This window comes from Chiloscyllium punctatum, chromosome 34, assembly GCF_047496795.1.
Source record: "Chiloscyllium punctatum isolate Juve2018m chromosome 34, sChiPun1.3, whole genome shotgun sequence".
In the NCBI taxonomy this organism is placed as follows: domain Eukaryota; kingdom Metazoa; phylum Chordata; class Chondrichthyes; order Orectolobiformes; family Hemiscylliidae; genus Chiloscyllium; species Chiloscyllium punctatum.
In genome coordinates, this window is record NC_092772.1 from 67,875,160 (window position 1) to 67,897,721 (window position 22,562).

The 22,562-nt window shown below is 45.6% G+C and overlaps 1 long non-coding RNA gene across 2 annotated transcripts in view; it reads right to left on the reverse strand.

Annotated features, from left to right (window-relative positions):
• The window catches only part of LOC140458925 (uncharacterized), a 35,201-nt gene that overhangs the window by 4,054 nt on the left and 8,585 nt on the right, over window positions 1-22,562 (reverse strand). Inside the window, exons 3-5 of one of the 2 annotated variants that reach the window (XR_011953765.1) lie at window positions 13,973-14,079; window positions 8,392-8,517; window positions 2,292-2,370 (exon numbers count right to left, since the gene is read on the reverse strand). This is a non-coding gene — a long non-coding RNA (uncharacterized lncRNA). Of the gene's footprint in view, window positions 1-2,291; window positions 2,371-8,391; window positions 8,518-13,972; window positions 14,080-15,729; window positions 15,807-22,562 lie in introns of those variants that run through there. The other variant, XR_011953764.1, reaches the window with a different exon arrangement.

The following is a 22,562-nucleotide window of genomic DNA, read 5'->3' on the forward strand; positions in this document are numbered from 1 at the left end:
GAAGGTTGATGTTTTGGGTCGGGACCCTTTGTCAGTCTTGATAAATAGCCCTGACCCGAAACGTCAACTTTCCAGCCCCATCGTATTCATGCTGGTCATCAAGCACCTATTTATGCTAGTCCCACGTTCTGGCACTCAGCGTGTAATCGATATTGTCCTGCTTGGTGTGATCATCTCAAGACTTCTTCAAGGCTACAATGTTTCCTGCATCTGTCACCATTTCAGATGCTGCCCGACCCGCTGAGGATCTCCAGTGCTTTGTTTTTTTTTGCAGATTTCCACCATTTTGCTGAAGCACAGAGTCATAGACATGTAAACAGCTCCAGATTTTGTTGACTCACCTTCCTGGGATGGCAGGACTGATGGCTGAAGAGGGACTTAATCTTCATTTAATCCTCCTTTCCTGTGGCTTTCTGAGCCGCTAACTACATCATTAATATTCTCCCTCCCATTCCCTGTCCTGAATCTGACCCATCTAAGCCTACACTTTCGTTCCCATTCCTCTGCCAGACTAGTTACAAACTCACCAACAGAACTGGCAAAAGCCCCACCAGATTTGTCTCAGCTCTGCCCGGGGGTAACCGGTCAGGCTGGAATAGGTCCCACCCAGGAACAGTCCCAATGCCTGAAGAATCAAAACCCTTCTGTGGTACACCATTACCCCAGCCACACATCCAGCTGATCTACCTTCTCATTCCTGCTCTCATTAGCACATGGCACTGGGAGTAAGTCTGACATTATTACATTTCAGGAGCTACATTTTAATGCATCTCTGCTCTCCCTATGTCCAGCTTTCAGGCCCTCATTCCTCTGTTTAGCGATGTCCTTGGTATCTGTGTGTTGCACGACCACGGCCTGTTTACCCTCCAGCTCCAGAATGTCCTGCAGCCACTCCATGATATCATGGATCTTGGCACCAGGGAGATTACATACCATCCTGGATTCATGTCTGGGGGCACAGAAGTGCCAGGCTGTACCCCTGATTATTGAATCCCCTGTCACTATAGCCCTGCCACTCTCAGTCCTCTTGTTCTGATCAGCAGAGCTCTCTGTGGTGTCATGAACCTGGCTGATGCTGATTTCCCGAGAAGCCACCCCACCCATTCCCGCCCTTACAGAATCCCAAGTGGTATACAGTATCTGTATGAGAAGGGGATAACAACAGGGGACTCCTGTACTCACTTCCTGAGCCTTTTACTAGATCTGATGGTCACCCATTCCCTTTCTGCCTGTGTAACCCTCACCTGCAGTGTGACTAACTCACTAAACGTGCTGTCCATAACATTCTCAGTATTGCAGATGCTCCACAGTGAGTCCACTCTCAGCTCCAGATCTGAAAGGCAGTTTCCCCGTAGCTGCAGATGGGAACACTTGCTGCACAAATAGCCGTCAGGGACACTGGAAGCGGCCCTTATTTCCCACATTGTGCAAGAGGAGCACACCACGGGTCTGAGGGCTCCTGTCACAACGTCTTTCTACATTCATCTAGTTACTCCCATTAAGAGAATTTAAATGAGTGAGTAACCTTCCTTCACTTCAAACATGTCCATTATAATAACAAAAAATATCTTTACTTAAGCTGATATGTCATACTTTAAAAACTTAAATACTCCACAGGTATCACTGACAAATTGGCTGTTCCCATTGGGACTGTGAATTTCTGAAAGGCCTGAACTAAAACGGAGTTTCAGCTTCACCTTCTCCCTGTCTCACCTCACTATTTGCATCCAACTCCAAAACACACTCATTGAGCCAAGCAGCCCTCACAGTGCAGCCCTGTCATTTTCATTGTCTGCTCACACCTACACTTCCCTCAGCCTCCTGTACTGTTCCAATGCATCTCAATGGGAGCTCAGGACCAGCACTGCATCTTTCAATTCAGCCCTTTGTAACCCCAGAGTCAAAATGGACTTCAGCAGTTTCTGAATGAACAGACAGTTGTCAGAATCTGGAACGTTCCACCTGAAATGGTGCTGGAATTTGAGTCCACAAGGAATTTGCAGAGAATTGGAAGTAGGGAGTTTACAGATTAACATTACAAAGTGGATGATTGAGACTAAATCTGACAGTTCCTGCAAAAAGACGAGGTATAATTTGGATAAATCTGTGCTCTCTCTCGGGCCAATACCTCCTTCCACAGCTGCAGGACCAAGAATTGAACACATACCCCAAGGGTGATCCAACCATGAACTTGAACATCTTTCTGCTTTTGGCTTGACAAAAATATTGAAGATATTTTCCCACACACAGAACAGACAAACCTTTCTCCTTCCACAGTTAAATGCCAATGATATTCAGATCCTGATGACTCTGCTGACTGTAGAAACTTGTTTATTGAGATCCCTGTCTCAATTATTCTCAATTAATATCCTTTCAACTGAATTCACAAAACAAAGCTCACAGTCAGTGCAAGATGAATAGTGAAGACAAACACTTCTCTTGGTATGTGTTTGATGTGTAAATGCTCCTCTTCAAATCACCCCGCCCCCACCCAGGAAGAGGACACATTCATGCTCCTTGCTGTACCTTGCCCCAAATAAAGATGGCGGCTATAACCCAGGACCTCTCACTGCCTGAGGCCCAAGCCATCTTCCCCTTTGCTGCAAACGTGGGACCAAGAGTTTCTAATTCAGACTAACGACCTGCCCAGAGTGGAACTAAACCCTCCCAGTCTACACTGATACATTTCATCCGGTTTCTGCTGCCACTCTCCCCTTTCCCCTTTCCGCCTCCTGCACACACCTGCAAAAAAGACCCTGAGCTTCCACTTGCCTGCTCTTTAACACACAAGCCTGTTCCCAGTCCAACATCTCTGTCTCATGCTTACTGCAGTGTTCCAGTGAAGCTTGATGCAAGCTGGAAGAACACTTCAGAACATACCAAATGGCTTCCTATTCCAAGGACTGCAATTTCCCCTCACATGTGGTCAACAATGCCCTCCAGTGTATCTCCTCCACTTCCCACACCACTGCCCTTGAACCCCACCCCTCCAAATGCAACAAAGATGGAATCCCACCATCCTCACCTTCCACCCATATACAACCCATCATCCTCTGCTCTTTCCACCATCAGATCCAACCCCCTGAGATATATTTCCCTCCCCACCCCTTTCACCATTCCACAGAGATCATACCTTCTGTGACTTCCACGTTAGATCCACACTCCCGCCCAACCCACCCTCCACTCTAAGCACCTTCGCTTGCCACTGCAAGAGGTGGAAAACCTGTGCCCACCCCTTCCCCTCACCTCCATCCAAGGCACCACTGGATCCTCCCACATCCAGCAGAGAATTCCCTGCCCACCCAAACACCTCACCTATTGTGTCCCTTGCTCTCAGGACGCCAAATTGTGGAATATTTCAGGGAACATTTCTGGGACACCTGCACCAACCAACCCCACCGCCCTGTGGCCGACCACTTCGGCTACCCCCACCCCCTCCGTCACCACGCTGCCAAGGACATGCAAGCCCTCCATCCCAAATCCGAGCCACCTGACACCTGGAGGAAGAACACCTCATCTTCGACATTGGGAACTTTCAACCACACAGCATCAAGGTTTCCTCATCTCCCACCCCCCAACTTATCTCAGATTCAACCCTCCAACTCAGCACTGGCCTCTTGAACAGTCCCACCTGTCTATCTTCCTTTCCAATTGTCCATTCCACACTCTCACCACGACCCTCCATCTACAACGACCTATTGCCTTGCGAGCTCCCTTCCCCCCAACCCCAAACACCCCTCCCTATTTATCTCTCAGCCGTATTCCACCACCCACATTTCTGATGAAGTGCTGGCATGCCCAATACATCAATTCTCCTGCTCCTTGGATGCTGCCTGACCTGCTGTGCTTTTCTAGAGCCACACTTTAACACAAGCTGGAAGAACAACACCTCATCTCCCACTCGGGAACCCTGCAACCCTCTGGCTTCAACATCAAATTCAATAATTTTAGGTCCTGAACTCTACCACGTCCTAGTGTCTTTGCCCCCTACCCCACATACCAGGCCTTGTTATTATGTAGCCTGCCATGACACACTACCTATGGTGAGCCACTAACAGTCCCCATAAACAGCTATTCACCCTCCCCCCCTCAGATCGTTATCCACTCCTCTGTCCAACTGCTCCTATCTCTCTCTTTGGACTCTATCCCCACCTATCATTTACTCCTTAACCCCTACCTTCTGCATAAAAACAGACTTTTTTTTCCTCAGTAACATCAGTTCCTGAGGAAGCATCACTGGATCGAAAATGCGAACTGATTTCTTTTCACAGATGCTGCCAGATCTGCTGAGCTTTTCCAGTACCTTCTGGTTGTTGTGTGTGATTTACAGCATCCGCAGTTCTTTTGGTTCTAATTTACCCGGAGTATCTAATTCAGGTCCAGCAGACTGAAACAGTGTTTATCAACCTTCCCAGTCCACACTAACTCCATCTCTCTCCCAGTATCTGCTGTCTCTCCCACTCCTTCACATTCAGTCCCCCCTCACAGTGACACTGCATCTGCAAAGCTGATGGTCATGTGTTGGCCTGCTGGACCCACCCCTCATTCACTCCCATTGGCTGGAGGATCATGCCAACTCTCCTATTGGTCTGAAGCTGTGTCAATCAGCCAGGGCCCATTGTGACATGAGTGTTGGGATCCTCCCAGGTGCATCAGAGGCTGAGGGGTGACCTCATAGAGGTTTATAAAACCATGAGGGACATGGGTAGGATAAATAGACAAGGTCATTTCCCTGGGGTCGGGGAGTCCAGACTGAGAGGCCATAGGTTTAAGGTGAGAGGGGAAGGATTTAAAATGGATCTGAGGGGCAATTTTCTTTCCTCACTGAGGTTGGTGCGTGTATGGAATCTTCTGTCAGGAAGTGGAGGATGTTGGTACAATTAAACTATTTGGCATCTGGATGGGTATATGAATAGGAAGGGTGTAGAGTGATATGTGCCAAGTGTTGGCAAATGGGACTAGATTAGGTTGGGATATCTGGTCAGCATGGACCAGTTTAACCAAAGGGTTTATTTTCATGCTGTACATCTCTACGGCTCTGCCCTGTGATGAGCTTCATCATTCACAGTGAATGGGTCAGTATCACAGAGCACAGGGGCTGGAGGCTATTCAGCCCATTGGGGCTGTACTCTATCCCTCTGGAGATGGTGCCAGTCAGTCCCAACTCACCTCCCATTTGGACATAGCCCTCCAAATCCTTCCTTAAAGTTATTAAATTTCAAATTTGTTTTGACAATAACTACTGTATCTGCATCCAGCTGTTGGTCAAACTGTTGCAGATGCTCAGAACTTAGTGAGCAAAATAATCTTCACATTTTTCTTTGCATTATTTGCCAGTCACCTGAAAATTAGTTACTAAAAATTGTGACGTTAAAAATTTCTCACTCTGTCTCTCTGTAAATGAAATACCCTAGAAACAAATCAACTCCTGGTCGAAATCACTGCTTAACCTTCTCAGCTCCAAGGAGAATTGTCTGGCCTTCTGCTAACTCTCCATAAAAGAGAAACCAATATTAATTTTAATTTATTAGTGCCATAGAGATGTACAGCACAGAAACAGACCCTTCAGTTCAACTTGTCCATGCCAACCAGATATCCTAAATTAATCTCATCCCATATGCCAGCCCTTGGCCCATAGCCTTCGAAACCTTTCCCAATCACATATCCAGTGAGATGCCTTTTAAATATTGTAACTGTGCCGGCCTCCACACTTTCTCTGGCAACTCATTCCATACACATACGACGTTCAGCTTGAAACTTTGCCCCTAATATCCCTTTTCAATCTTTTCCCTCACGCCTGTGCTTTCTAGTTTTGGACTCACCTAAACAGGAATAAGACCCTGGCTGTTTATCCTTTCCATGCCCCTCACGATTTTATCAACCTCTATGGTCACCTCTCAGCATCCGATTCTCCAGTGAAAACAGCCTCAGTCTATTCAGCCTCTCCCTATAGCTCAATCCCTCAACCCTGGCAACATCTTTGCATCTTTTCTGAATCCTTTCAAGTTTCACAATATCATTCCAATAGCAGGGAGACCAGGAATGAAAGCAGAATTCCAGAAGTGGCTGAATGAATGTCCCGTACAGCCGCAAAATGATGTCACAACTCCTGTACTCAATGCACTGACCAATAAAGGCAAGTACACCAAACACTTTCTTCACTACCCTGCCTATCTATGGTTCCACTTTCAAGGAATTATTAACCTGCACTCCAAGATCTCTTTGTTCAGCAACACTCCCCAGGACCTTCCCATTAAGTGTAGAAGTCCCACCCTGATTTGCTTTTCCAAAATGTAGAACCTCACATTTATCTAAATTAAACTGTATCTGCCACTCCTCAGCCCATTTGATCGGAGTCTCATTGTACTCTCGGGTAACTTTGCTTTCCACTGCACCTCCAATTTTGGTGTCTATTGTAACCATAGCTCCTATATTCACATAGAAATCATTTATATAAATGGCAAAAAGCAGTGGACCCAGTACCCTGCCTGACAGCATATTGCTCATCACAGGCTTTCAGTTCCAAAAGTACCCTCCACTATGACACTGACTGCTCAGCAAGGTTAGAGCTCATGGCATACAGGGAGATCTAACCATTTGGATACAGAACTGGCTCAAAGGTAGAAGACAGAGGGTGGTGATGGAGGGTCGCTTTTCAGACTGGAGGTCTGTGACGAGTGGAGTGTTCCAAGGTTCAGTGCTGGATCCACTACCTTTCGTCATTTATATCAGTGACTTGGATGTGAACATAGGAGGTATAGTTAGTGAGATGACACCAAAACTGGAGGTGTAGTGGACAGTGAAAAAGATTACCTCAGAGTACAATGGGATCTTGATCAGATGGGTGAATGGGCTGAGGAGTGGCATTTTGGGAAAGCAAATCTTAGCAGGACTTATACACTTAATGGTAAGGTCCTGAGGAGTGTTACTGAACAAAGAGACCTTGGAGTGCAGGTAGATAGGATAGTGAAGGCAGCATTTGGTATGCTTGCCTTTATTGGACAATGTATTGAGTACAGGAGTTATGAGATCATGTTGCAGCTGTACAGGACATTGGTTAGGCCACTTTTGGAACGTTGCGTACAAATCTGGTCACCCTCCTATTGGAAGGATGTTGTGAAACTTGAAAGGGTTCAGAAAAGATTTACAAGAACGATGCCAGGGTTGGAGGATTTGAGATAGGCTGGGGGTTGAATAGACTAGGGTTGTCTTCCCTGCAGCGTCGGAGGCTGAGAGGTGATCTTATCTATGTATATAAAAACATGAGGTGCATGGATAGGATAAATAGACAAAGTATTTTCCCTGGCGTGGGGGATCCCAGCACTAGAGGGCATAGGTTTATGGTATGAGAGGAAAGACTTTAAAGAGACTTGAGAGACAACGTTTTCACACAGAGGGTGGGACGTGTATGGAATGAGCTGTCAGAGGAAGTGATGGAGGCCATTACGATTGCAACATTTAAAAGGCATCTTCATGTCTATATGAATAGGAAGGATATGGGCCGGGTGCTGACAGGGGGGACTAGATTGCATTGGGATATCTGATCAGCATGTACTGGTTGGACCGACGGGTCTCTGTTTCTGTGCTGTCCATCTATGACTGTTTGACCTTCCAGCCAATTCCGTATTCAAACAGCTAGTTCCGCCAGAATTCTATGGTATTGAAGCTGCTAACCAGTGTGTTATGTGAAACCTTGTGTCTTTCTCAAGTCCAAGTTAATGATTTCAATGCACAAAGCTATGTTGACTCTCCCTTATAATTTCTCGCTTTTCCAATGACATGTAAATCCTGTCCCTGAGAATCCCTTCCAACAACTTCTCTGCCACTGACTTCAGGCTCACCAGTCTATAGTTCCCTGGCTTTTCCTTACCACCTTTCTCAAATAATGGCACCAGTCTTCCAGCACCTCACCTGTGGCGATCGATGATACAAATATCGCAGCGAGAGGCCCAGCAAAAGCTTCCCTCATTACCCACAAAGTTCTGGGATACACCTGATCAGATTCCAGGGATTTATCCACCTTTATGCATTTTAAGACATCCAGTACCTCCTCCTCTGTAATATGTACACTTGCCAAGTTATCACTATTTATTTCTCCAACATCTCTAACTTCCATATCCCCTTTCAGTACAAACTGACATGAAATACTTATAGAATCTCTCCCACCTCCTGCTGTTCCATAGACAGTCTTGTTGATCTTTGAGGGTCGCTATTCTCTGCCTAGTTATTCTTTTGTCTTTAGTGTATTTGTAGAATCTCTTTGGATTCTCCTTAAACCTATTTCCCAAAGCTATCTCATGTCCCCTTTTTTGCCTCCTGTTTTCCCGTGAGTATACTCCTCCTGCCCTTATAGTCCTCTAGGGATTCACACAAACACAGAGGGGTCTGTACCTGCCATATCCTTCCTTCATTTTCTTGACCAGAGCCCCAATTTCTCAGGTCATGCAGCATTCTCGACGCCTCCCAGCCTTGGCCTTAACAGGAACATACTGTCAGTGTACTCTCATTGTCGCAGGCCTATGGAGGCAATGGCAGATGAGGACAGAGAAACAATCATTATCAGTAAAGAGGTAGTGTTGGGAAAGCTAACAACTCATCCTTTCTCTATAATTCCTCTCTAGCCTCAGAACTATCACAATCTCTGTATCAAATACATCTCAATCTCTGCAACATCCTCCAATCTCTAATCTCCTCCAGTCTCAACACACTTTCTATCTTTCATCTTGTCCACCCTCTCAAATCTCTGTGATGTGCCTTTCGTTAATACCAGCCTTCAAGATAACCCATTTTTATTTCAGATTCCTGCACCCAGAGCTCCACAATGTCCCGCTTAACCTCTGTCACATTTTCCTCCAAAAACATTAATTAATCACGTATCATCTATTCTAATATCACCTTCTCTGACCTGGTTTCTATTGTGGCTTGTCATATCCCTATATTACGCATCTGTGGTCTACATGACAGAAAACGGTTTTGTGGTCCATTGGGTTTATGCTGTAAAGAAATCTCTCAGCTAACTATTTTAATCCCATTTTCCAGCACAGAGCCCATAGACCTGTCAGCTTTGGCCTTGCAAGTGTGTTCCTAAATAGATTTTAAATGCCTTCGGGATTTCTGTCTCTCACTCTCTTCCAGACAGTGAGGTTTAGTGCAACTGTTGCTCTATTCTATCACCCACAGGGTTCACAGCAGCTGGGTCTGTGCAAACCACAGAACGCCCACACATTGTGAAGGATGGCAGGGTCCCTGAGACAGGGCACAGGAGATTAACCAGGATGGTTCAAGGAATGGGGGATTTTAGTTGCAGAATGTGTGGGGCTTTTTTAACATTAATTGTTCACGTGACATGTTGTTGCTAATACACATTAAGAATAACCATCCGCAATTAATCGACTTTCATTTTCAACCTCTCCCCTTGCCTGTGCTGTGGTAATACTCAGGTTAACCACTACTAGACATCTCTCTCTAATGAGAGAGCAGTCCTATGGTCGGGTAGGACAATGCTGACTTCATCTTTTACACAGTGATGCCACTGTACCTCGGGGGTGGGGAGAGGGAATGCTGAAGGTGGTGGATGGGAAACATCTCAGGGACAGTACTTTATCCTGGAGGATGTTCACTTTCTTTAATATTGTTGGGGGTGGGGGGGGTGCACTGATGCAGGCAAGTGGAGAATGTTCCAACACAATCCTGATGTGTACCTTATAGAGAACAAACAGACATTGGGGAATCAGCGGTTTGGAAAAACTGAGTGTGTTCTCCTTGTAGCAAAGGAAATTTGGGGAGCTGTGACAAAGCGGTTTACAAAAGTTACACATTATAATAAACTTAGACCCTTCAGCTCAATATACAAGGATTACAGGACACATGTTGAAGATTTGGGAAGATCTATTGAGAGGATGGTTTGATTCAAAGGAGAACTTTTATTCAGCAAATGGTATTGATCTGGAACACAATACTCTCACACAATATGAATATCCAGGGCCTGATGTATTGAGTAATTCTGTCAGAGTTTGGCGTTACAGTTACTGAGATTACCATCTGAATATCTGCCTGTAATACAAGTTGATAAAATCCGTCACTGTCAGTTCAAGTTTGAAACTCATACAATCCCCTCCTCCTGGCCCAGGAGGACTGTACACATTACCCCTGGTGGAGGTTAGCAGGCAATTCAGGGGCAAATCTGTGTGGGTTTCTATGAGTTTCCACCTTGGGACTTCATGTGACTGAACATGGGACAGAATATCCCAAGATTCATTGAGATATGGAGAGCAGGATTTCCTTCCTTTTCTTTCCTTCCATTCTGCCGCGGAGCCTCATCAATAAGACATGGGGTGTGAAAGGCTCATGCACCTTGATGGGCAAGATGTCTCCATTCTGATCAATGGGCAACAAGCTCCGCCCAATCATGAAACCGAGTATCCCTGAAAGATAGCAACTGAGCATGCTTCCCACTGCCCAGTGCTCTTAGTACATGTTTCGAATTATGAGGGGGAAATCTCCTAGAAAAGGCATAACAGGAAAGTTCCAAAAGGATTATAAACAGTTAACAGAGAGATATTCACAGGAAACCTGGGCAACAAGTTGACAAATAGAGTATACCTTGGGATAAACTGTAGAAAGCTGCACCACAAAGGGACTGGGGGAATATGAGCAGGAAACACAGAAAGCTAGCACACAGTTACAACAGGGAATCAGGAAAGGGAATGGAATGCTGTCCCTTATTTCAAAGAGTTTGCAATATAAGAGTTTGGAGTATATACCTTAGGGCAACTAAACAAATGGCAACTGAGACCACATCTGGAGTAACGGGAACAGATTTGGTCACTTTAGTTCATGAAATAGAGCAGTTTATTGGAGGCATTTCAGAGAAGATCCATTGGGATGATCCCTGTTTTGAAGGGATTATCCTGTAAGCAAAGGCTGAATAAATTGGGAATATACTCACTGAACTTTGGAAGAATGAGAGGTGATCTCTTTGAAACTTACAGGATTCTGTCAAGGTTTGACAGGGTAAATATGGAGAGGATGTGTCCCATATCGGGTGAGTCTTGAACCAGATTCTGGGTCAGTCGCGGAATCAAGGGTTCTGTTTCAGATTTGTCAAGTTAAAGGCAACACCGACACAGGTTAGGGTTTCAGTAGCAATGGAGCTGGGGTGAGAAGGAGATAAGCAACGTTTAAGAAATTGCAATTCCTGGTGTTTGTGATTGTGTAGATGTCTGATCAGAAGGTCACCTTGGGGTCAGATATGAAAGCAATATTGTGAAGCATGTAGTTCTGCCTCAGACACTTCCCAGTGAGAGGGAGGGACACAGCAGTAAGGAAAATGTATTTGGAATAACAACTGAAGGCAATGGGTTTAACAATTGCAGTGTTTCATTGGAGTGAATTGCAGCTAATCGAAGCGTGGTAAGCAGTTTGATAACTGAGTAATAGTGGAGTAATGGAGAGGGATGATGGGGAGGGAGAGCTGGACATTGTCAGTGTACATGTGAAACTTAACAGTGCTTTTGGGCGATGTTATCTCCTGGCAGTGTGTAGGTGAGAAACAGGACGGACCAAGGAGAGATCCTTAAGGGACACCAAATACAATGAACTCAGAAAGGAAAGGGAGAGTGGAGATGGAGCAGGATTTTCCAATGAGGGTGAGGTGAAATATTAGGTTTTAGCAAAATGGGAGAGAAGGACATAACCAGAAAAAAACAGACAGACAGATCATGGAAAAATATTGCAATGTTGGGGTGGGAGGGAAGAGCGGTGACAAGTGGGAGGATGAGACAGAGATTTGGAATGTCCATGATTTATCTACACTAGGGTAAATGGTCAAGATGACCTCGAATAAGGCTTGACAAGAGACTCGAGGAAATGCAAGTTTAGGACCAAAATGAGGAGCACCCTTGTGAGGCAGTTTGGCTCGGTGGGCTAGTGGAGAGGGAGGAAAGAAGCAGAGGCAGCTGATCGGATTGTCTCAATGTTATGGACCGAGAAACTCCATGTGCTCCTCACTCTTGTTGTTGGAGGGGAGGATGGAGGAGACAGGATAATGGACATTCTTTTTATTTTCAAAACAATAAACAAAACCTGTGATAGTGATTCTAAAATTAAGTGAACAAACCTGTCGTATTTATCATTTATCAAGAATATTAAAATATACAACTGAAGTTCAGGTTTGAATCCCAAATCGGTAGAGGTTGGCTCTGAATTCAAGAAAAAAATAACTGGAATGAAGAATCTACTGTTTGCCATGGAACCATTGGAGATGTTTTTCTGCCATTGACAATGTCCTTGAGGGAAAGAAACCCGACAGTGGTCCATCAAGTCACTCATTGTATTAATCACTGCACAGTCTCAACAAAGGAATGAAACTGGATGGACCACATTACATCTACCAATGCACTGGAAAATACAACCACACAATCAGCCCTCTTGACCCTGCAACCTCCGCCTCACTGTGGGCCAACAACAGCAGCATAACTGTACTCCAGCTCAATCTGAAATCTCATGGCCTGATATCCACCACTTAACCATTAACATCAAGCCGGGGAATCAACCCTGGTTCAATGGTGAATGTAGGAGGGCATGTCAGGAACAGTACAAGGCATACCTAAAAATGAGGTGCCAACCTGGTGAAGCTACCAAACCTGCATGCCAAACAGCACAAGCAACACCAGATCGAACTAAGTGATCCCATAACCAACAGATGAGATCGGAGTTCTGCCACACCAAGTCAAGAATAGTGATGGATGATTAAGCAACTCCTTGGAGGAAGCATCACAGATATCCCCACCCTTACCGATGGAGGGGTCTCACACATTCATGCAACAGATAAGAGGACAGCGTTAGCAGCGATTTTCAGCCAGCAGTGCCAAGTGGATGAGCCTTCTCCATTGGTCCCTGACATCACAGATATCAATCGACTTGGTTGAAAACTCATTTCCAATCAGTTCAAGAAATGGATAAGCAGTGTAAAGGTATGGGCCTTGCCAATATTCTGGCAATAATACTGTTGGCTGTGCTCCAGAACCTGCTGCCCAACAAGACAAGTACTGCTCCAGCTCTGGCAACTACTGACTTTGTGGAACATTCCTCAGGGATGTTCCAACACAACAACACAGGGCAGATCCAACTCAGCCAATTCCCCTCTATCAGTCCACACTCGCTCAGCAGTGAGGTGATGGAAGGTGTCATCACAGTGCTGTCAAGCAACTGCTCAGCAATAACCTACTCAGCGATGCCCAGTTTGGGTTCTGCCAGGGCCACTCAGTTCCTGAGCTTGTTACACACTTGATTCACAAACGGACAAACAGCTGAATGAGGTGAGGATGACAGGCCAGACCCCCTCCAAGACCACGATTTCGACTTCAGTGATATCACCTGACCTCACCACAGTCTCAGCTCATTTGCTGAAACTCTCATTCATTTCTTTTGTTAACTCTAGATTTCATTATCTCAACCAACATCCCACATTCACCTTCCCGATAAACTCAAGAATATTGAAAACTCTACTGCCGAAGTGCTCACTTGAACCAAAACTTGCTGATCAATCAAAAGACTCCCATTTATAAGCAACAACCATTTACTTTCGCACCTTTGAATTAATTCCTGGCTGTAATCATTCCTATCTCCCTGCACCACACACCCTTTCATATCTCAATAACTCATTTTAGTTCAGACTCTCAATGATGTGTTTATTTTTGAGTTCACCTGTGTGAATGTTTCTATAGACTCCAAGGGAACATGGTCTGGAATCCCCACTCTAAGCCTCTAAGATCTACTTTCTTACTTGAAGACATTCTTGAAAAACTGCTTATTTGGCAATGGTTTTGGTCACTGGACACAATATTCTCCATCTGTAGCCTAATGTCAAAACTTCTCAATACTATTTTTGTGAAATTAAAACCATTATGATTTGTACCGATATCTTCTAATCTTCAATATCGCTGAGTGAATAATCTGTAACGTCTCTTACCCAACCACGTTGTGGGAGCACCTTCACCATACAAACTGCTGCAGTACAAGGAAGTCAAACATCACCCTCTCCACAGGCAACAAGGCTTTGGCATTGATCACTGGTTTCTGTGGAAGGAGAAATACACAGTTGATGTTTCAGGGAGTGCAATATGAATTACAGGGAATGAAAATGGTGCAGAATTTAACTGTCAGAAATTGAAGGAAAATGCACTCGCTTATTGGAAAAAAGAATTCGTGACTGTCAAAGATATTGTGGAAAAAATAATCTGATAATGGAACAGCACATGATCATGAGCCAGGCAGCAGTGGACAATTCATTTACATTCCTGAAGAAGAGCTTATGCCTGAAACGTTGATCCTCCTGCTCCTCGGATGCTGCCTGGCCTGCTGTGTTTTTCCAGCTCTACATTTTTCAATTCATTTACAAAACAGCTGTGAAAGTAATAGTAAAATACTATACAGAGCAAAAATATACCCATGAGAGACTGAGGAAGCTAGATAATGAACAAGTGGACATCAGAGAACCCAGAGGTGAACCAGAGCAGAGTTCACTTTTATGATCCCATAGTCAAAGATGTCTAGCACAGAAACAGACTTCTTCAGTCCAACCTATGCCAACCAGATATCCTAATCTAATCTACCTAAATTAAATCCTTTTTGCCACTCCTCACACCATTGGCCCATCTGATCAATATCCCACTGTACTCTGATGTGAGAGGCGATTTCGGTTCAAGCAATTAAGATGTGCCTGACCCAACAGGCTTCTCTATAATAAAAGGCAAGACATGCTTCTTTTTGTAAGAACATTTTGTATACTCAAAAGTGGGATAATTTAAATTGTGTAAATGCTGACATTTTGTGAGCAGAGTAAAAACAAGTCCTTGATTGATGAGACCACTCACACAGACAGAGAAGAATGAGTCCTTGATTGATAAGACTATAGGATAGAAAAACAACTTGAGAGACATCTGCTACAGATTGATAAGACCACTAACACAGACAGAGAAGAATAAGTCCTTGACTGATAAGACTACAGGGTAAAAAACAACTCTGGAGACATCTGTTGCAGACTTTGTGACGAGGGTGCAAAATGGAAAATACTGACGGTTTAGAATGTGAACCTCGTGGCTCTTTAGAGCCAAGGAGGGGAGGGACTTGTGCTGTATAAAATGAGAAACTTTGTCAGCCTCGGCGCGCCTTTTTCTCAGAAGGGTGCCCAACTCTGCAGACTTGCTAATAAAACTTTGTTTTCCTGAATTTGTCTCGAGCAATTATTAAGAAGCGATTTACGTTTCTAACATCTGAGATAACGTTCTTCATTGTCCACAATACCTCCAATTTTGGTGTCACCTGCAAACTTACTAACTATACGGCCTCTATTCACATCCAAATCATTTAAATGAATGATGAAACAAATCCAGAATAAAAGTCCATTTCTCTGGGTTTGAATGTGCTCTGTGTAAATCCTGCCCTATGACTCTTTTTACCAGAGAAGGCTGTACATACATCCCTCTGAACTTTGCCCCCTACAAAGCTGGCGGCCGCGCACGTGTCCAGTGAATCATTGCCCCGAATAAAGATGGCGGCGCTCACTCGGGCCGATTCCTCAACGAGACATATTCCCGTTTGCTGCAAAAACGGAACTGTAAAGTTTCAAATTTGTATTTTCCGATGTGTACCAAATGATTGTAAAACCTCTCAGACCATACCAACACCATTTCCCTCCCACTTCCTGCTGTTTATTTCTTTCCTTACCAACAACACTCCGCACACACACACTCTGAACATCCGCGCTCACCGCGAGGATGATCACGTGGTATAGTCTAGTCCCGCCCCTCATTCACTGATTGGCCGGAGGACCAACTGCCCCGCCAGGTCCTCCAGCTCCGCCCCTGCCTTTCCATTGGTCCGCCGCTGACATCAATCACTTCTTCGGTCCAACCTGTCGATGCCAACCAGATATTCTAACCTAATCTCTCTAAATTAAATCCTATCTGCCTGTCCTCAGCCCATCGGCCCATCTGATCAATATCCCATTGTATTCTGAGATAACCTTCTTCATTGTCCACAAACCAACTGTTGGCTGGAGCTTGCACACGGCTTTTGTTGCTGTTTATCAGTTACAAGAGTGAGGGACAAAGTTAAAAATCACACAACCACCTGATGAAGGACCAGCAACATAGTGCTTCCAAATTAACCTGTTGGACTATAACCTGGTGTTCTGTGAATTTTAATTTTGTCCCTCCTAATCCAACACCAGCCCCTGCAACAAGCACCAAGACGTGGCTTGGCTGGCGGTGAGAAGGGCTCTGCCTGTGAGATCCTTTATGCACGCGCGGACTCTCTGCCGCACCGCACGCTGTCTTCGAAGTGGCTGCGGGGGGGAAGAGACTGTCACACACCTCCTTCTGGAATGTGCCTATGCAGAGGAAGTCTGGAGAGGAATGCAGTGGTGCTTGTCGAGGTTCGTCCCGAGCAGCGCCGTGACGCAGGACTCCGTGCTCTACAGCCTGTTCCCCGGGACTCACACCGAGACGAACATTAACTGCGCCTAGAGGATCATCAACTCGGTGAAGGACGCTCTCTGGGCGGTCCGAAACCTGTTGATCTTCCAGCTGAAGGAGTTGACCCTGACCGAGTGTTGCAGACTGGCACAGTCCAAGGTCCAAGACTACGTGTTGAGGGACACGCTGAAGCTTGGGGCAGCTGCCGCCAAGGTGCGGTGGGGAAAGACCACCGTGTAAGATCGGCCTGCCTAAAGAAGAACAGGGGGCCCATGCGGACGTTTTTTTGGGCTCTGCTGATGCCTCAGCCAAAAATATGTACAAGATTGAAAAATGCACAGGATTGTAAATGACAAGGATAAATTCGAATCTGTGTTTGTAAATGTGGACATATGTATGGCATGATCAAATGTACAGACCATCAAATCTTTTTATGAATAAAGTATATTTTTGAAATAAAAAAATACACCAGCCCCTCCAAGTCACGAGTGACGGAGGCATGCATAACATAAGAACAAAAGATCGAGGAAAAGGAGAAGGCCATCCTGCCCTTCGAGCCTGCTCTACCATTCAATAAGATCATGGCTGATCATTTCGTGGATGCAGAACCATTTACCCACGTTCTCACCGTGTTCCTTAATTAATTATTTCTTTTAAAAAAAACTAACTTATCTTTAAAAACGTTCATTGAACCAGCATCAAATGCTTCCCTGGGCAATGCACTCCATCAAGGTCAAGACGTTCCTTCTCAATTCACTCCTAAATTTGCTGCCTCTAACCTTGTGGTGATGCCCTCTTGTCCTAGCTTCACCTGCCAGTGGAAACATCCTCTCTACTTCTATTTTATTCGTTCCATTCATTATTTTATATCTATCCATTCTTCTGAATTCCAATTAATATAATCTCAATCTACTCAGTCTCTGTTAAGTCAAACCTCTCACCTCTGTAATCAACATAGTTATCCTCCTCTGCACCCCCTCTAGTCCCGGTACATCCTTGAGCAAGAAAGGAGACAGAAACTGCATGCAGTACTCCAGGTGTGGCCTCACCAGCACCCAATACAGCTGGAACATAACCTCTGCTTTTAAACACGATCCCTTCAGCAATGAAGGCCAAAATTCCATTTGCTTTCTGAATTGATTGTTGTACCTGGTGACTAACCCTCCTGCAGAAGGATGTTCAGGTGCCTCTGCATAGCAAATAATGTAACTTTTTTAAAATTCAAGTAATAATCGTTTTATTAATGTTACTCCAACCAAAGAATATGACTTTACATTTATGAATATAATATTTCACTTGCCAAACCATTGCCCACTCACATGTATCTATGTTCCCCTGCAAAGTTTCCCAGTCCTCCACACACTTTGTCCTGCTACTCATCTTAGTCTAATATGCAAACTTTGACACCCTACATGTGGTCCCCAACTCCAAATCATCTGAATCACTTCTAAATAATTGCAGTCCCAACACTGATCCGAGAGGCACGCTACTAGTTACTGATTGCCAGCCAGAATAAGGCTTATTTATCCCCACTCTTTGCTTCCTGTTAGTCAACCAATCTTCTATCCATGCTAATACTCTATCCCATGCACCCTTATATAAAGCAACAGCCACTTGCGTGGCACACTGTTGAAGGCCTTTTGGAAATCCACGTACACCGCATCCACTGGGTCACTGTTGTCCACCTTGTTCAAAATGTCTTCATAGATTTCCAAACGATTTGTCAAGCATGACCTGCCCTTTGTGAATCCATGCTCTGTCTGCCCAATGGGACAATTTGTATCGGGATTCCCTGCTATTTCTTCCTTGATAATAGACCCAAACATCTTTCCAACTGCAGAGAATAAACTAACTAGTGTAGAATTCCCTATCTTTTGTCCACCGCCTTTTCTTACAGTCCTTCCTTTTCACTGGAATATGCCTTTGCTGAACACTTCCTAAAATGTCTTTGAAAATCTTTCACTGCTCATCAACTGTTCCACCATAAAATGTTTGTTTCCAGTCTACTTTATCCAGGTTCTCCCTCATTCTATTTTAGTTCCCCATGTTCAAGCACTGGACCAAGGTATTAGATTTTATCTTCGCACTGGAGAAGAAAGTGAGGACTGCAGATGCTGGAGCTCAGAGCTGAAAATGTGTTGCTGGAAAAGCGCAGCAGGTCAGGCAGCATCCAAGGAACAGGAGAATCGACGTTTTGGGCATAAGCCCTTCTTCAGGAATGAGGAAAGTGTGTCCAGCAGGCTAAGATAAAAGGTAGGGAGGAGGGATTTGGGGAAGGGGCATTGGAAATGCGATAGGTGGAAGGAGGTCAAAGTGAGGGTGATAGGCCGGAGTGGGGGTGGGGGCGGAGAGGTCAGGAAAAAGTTTGCAGGCTAGGAAGGCGGAGCTGAGTTCGAGGGATTTGACTGAGAGAAGGTGGGGGGAGGAGAAATGAGGAAACTGGAGAAATCGGAATTCATCCCTTGTGGTTGGAGGGTTCCTAGGCGGAAGATGGGGTGCTCTTCCTCCAACCGTCGTGTTGCTATGGTCTGACAATGGAGGAGTCCAAGGACCTGCATGTGCTTGGAGTGGGAGGGAGAGTTGAAGTGTTGAGCCACAGTGGTTGTGTTGGTTGGTCCAGGTGTCCCAGACGTGTTTTCTGCAACGTTCCGCAAGTAGGCGGCCTGTCTCCCCAATATAGAGGAGGCCACATCGGGTGCAGCACATGCAGTAAATGATGTGTGTGGAGGTGCAGGTGAATTTGTGGTGGATATGTAAGTACCCCTTGGGGCCTTGGAGGGAAGTAAGGGGGGGGGGGGGGGGGGGAGGTGTGGGCGCAGGTTTTGCATTTCTTGCGGTTGCAGGGGAAGGTGCTGGGAGTGGAGGTTGGGTTGGTGGGGGGTGTGGACCTGACGAGGGAGTCATGGAGGGAGTGGTCTTTTCGGAACGCTGATAGGGGAGGGGAGGGAAATATATCCCTGGGCGTGGGGTCCATTTGGAGGTGGCTGAAATGATGACGGTTGATACGCTGTATATGGAGGTTGGTGGGGTGTTAGGTGAGGACCAGTGGGGTTCTGTCCTGGTGGTGGTTGGAGGGGCGGGGCTCAAGGGTGGAGGAGCAGGAAGTGGAGGAGATGCGGTGTAGGGCATCGTCGACCACATCTGGGGGGAAATTGCGGTCTTTGAAGAAGGAGGCCATCTGGGTTGTACGGTATTGGAACTGGTCCTCCTGGGAGCAGATGCGGTGGAGACGAAGGAATTTGGAATATGGGATGGCGTTTTTTACAGGGGGCAGGGTGGGAGGAGGTGTAGTCTAGGTAGCTGTGGGAGTCGGTCGGTTTATAGTAAATATCCGTGTTGATTCGGTCGCCCGAGATAGAAATGGAAAGATCTAGGAAGGGGAGGGAGGAGTCTGAGACAGTCCAGGTGAATTTGAGGTCGGGGTGGAAGGTGTTGGTAAAGTGGATGAACTGTTCAACCTCCTCGTGGGAGCATGAGGCAGCGCCGATACAGTCATTGATGTAGCGGAGGAAAAGGTGGAGAGTAGTGCCAGTGTAGTTGCGGAAGATGTTCCACATATCCTACGAAGAAGCAGGCATAGCTGGGGCCATGCGGGTGCTCATGGCTACTCCTTTGGTTTGGAGGAAATGGGAAGATTGGAAAGAGAAGTTGTTCAGGGTGAGGACCAGTTCAGTCAGTCGAAGGAGGGTGTCAGTGGAAGGATACTGGTTGGTACAGTGGGAAAGGAAGAAGCGGAGGGCTTTGAGTTCTTCGTGACGGGGAATGGAGGTGTATAGGAACTGGTGAAGATAAGGCGTTGGGGGCCGGGGAAACGAAAATCATGGAGGAGGTAGAGGGCGTGGGTGGTGTCCCGAACATAGGTGGGGAGTTCTTGGACTAAGGGGGACAGGACCGTGTCGAGGTATGCAGAGATGAGTTCGGTGGGGTAGAATCAGTCTGAGACAATGAGTCGGCCGGGGCAGTCATGTTTGTGGATTTTGAGCAGGAGGTAGAAACTGGCAGTGTGGGGTTGAGGGACTATGGGGTTGGAGGCAGTGGATGGGAGATCCCCTGAGGTGATGAGGTTATGGATGGTCTGGGAGATGATGGTTTGGTGGTGGGAGGTGGGGTCATGTTCAAGAGGGCAGTAGGAGGAGGTGTCCACAAGCTGGCGTTTAGCCTCAGCGGTCTAAAGGTCGGTGCGCCAAACTACTACTCCCTTGTCTGCCAGTTTGATAGTGAGGTTGGGGTTGGAACGGATGGAGTGGAAGGCTGCACGTCCCGAGGTGAGAGGTTGGAGTGGGTGAGAGGGGTGGAGAAGTTGAGGCGGTTAATGTCGCAGCGGCAGTTGGCTATGAAGAGATCGAGGGCAGGTAATTTATCTTCACACCTCTCCATATGTATTCTAACTTCAACTATACAGTGATCACTTCTTCCAAGAGGATTCCTAATTCTGAGGTCATTAATTATTCCTGTCTCATTGCACAGGGGCCAGATCTTGGATAGCTTGCTCCTTGTCGGTTACATTTCATACTGTTCAAAAAAACTATCATGTATACACTTAATGAACTCCTCAAGGCTACCCTGACTGAGCTGGTTCGACCAATCTACATGTAGATTAAAATCACCCATGGTAATAGACATGCCATTTTTACAGGCATCAGTTATTTCTTTGTTTATTGTCCATCCCAATGTGATGTTATTATTTGGCCGACACACTGCGCCTATCAGTGACTTTCTTGTTAGAATTTTGAAAGCATCATTTCTGTTTCCCCTAATGTACAGCAATAACAACAACTACTTGCTTTATATGGAATCTTTCACAATGGCAAATCTCCTAAGGTGTTTCATGGATGATCAAAACATTGATTAAGGAGAATGATTTTAAAATACATCTTAAAAGAGGCTAGAGAAGGTTAGGGAGGGTATTCCACAGACTTCTGCTCTTGACAGCTCCAATTGTGGAGTGATGCAGGTGGGGTGGGGTGGGTTGAAAAGGGAACGTGCAAAAGGGAAATGGAGGAGCGTAGGCAGTGCATAAGGTCTTAAGGATAGAGGAGGTTCCAGACTGAGTCTGTCTGTCATAGACAGTGTGGCTGCCTCATGGAATTTGAAGCAACGCAATGGGCCCATGCATGTCATGTTAGTCAAGGATAGTATAACGGTGGCTGAGAGAACATTTGATGAGGACTTGTCTACTGAAGTAGCGTGGGCTGAGGTTAGAAACAGGAGAGGGGAGGTCACATTGCTTGGATTTTTTATAGGCCACCACAGAGTTCCAGGGAGGGGGAAGAGAGGATTAGAAAAATTACTCTGGGTAGGAGTGAAAGTAACATGGTGGTGGTTATGGGGGACTTTAACTTCCCCAACATTGACTGGAAATGCTATAACTCTAGTACATTGGATGGATTAGTTTTTGTCCAATGTGTACAGGAGGGTTTCCTGACACAGTATGTCAAAGTGCTGACAAGAGGGGAGGCCACATTGGATCTGGTGCTTGGTCATGAACCAGACTCGGTGTTTGATTTAGGTGTAGGTGAGCACTTTGGAGAGAGTGATCATAATTCAGTTATGTTTAGTTTAGCAATGAAAATGGATAGGTACATGCCACAGGTGAAGACTTATCAATGGGGCAGTGGCAATTATAATGCGATTCTGCAAGAATTCGGATGCATAGGATGGGGTAGCGAAATGCAGTGGATGCAGACAATGGAAATGTGGAGCTGGTTTAAGGAACAGATATTGCGTGTCCTTGATAGGTATGTCCCTGTCAGGCAGGGAGGAAGTGATAAGGTAAGGGAACCGTGGTTTACCACAGAAATTGCATCTCTTGTTAAGAAGAAATTGGAGGCTTATGTGTTGATGAGACAAATGGTACAGATGAGGCGATGGAGACTTACAGATCAGCTCGGGAGGATTTAAAGAGAGTTAAGAAGAGCAAAGAGAGGACATGAGCAGTCTTTAGCAAATAGAATAAAGGAGAACCCTAAAGCTTTCTATAGGTATGTGAGGAATAAACGATAGGGTAGGAATAGGGCCAATCAAAGACAGAAGTGGGAAGTTGAGTGTGGACACTGTGGAAATCGGAGAGGTGCTAAACAAACA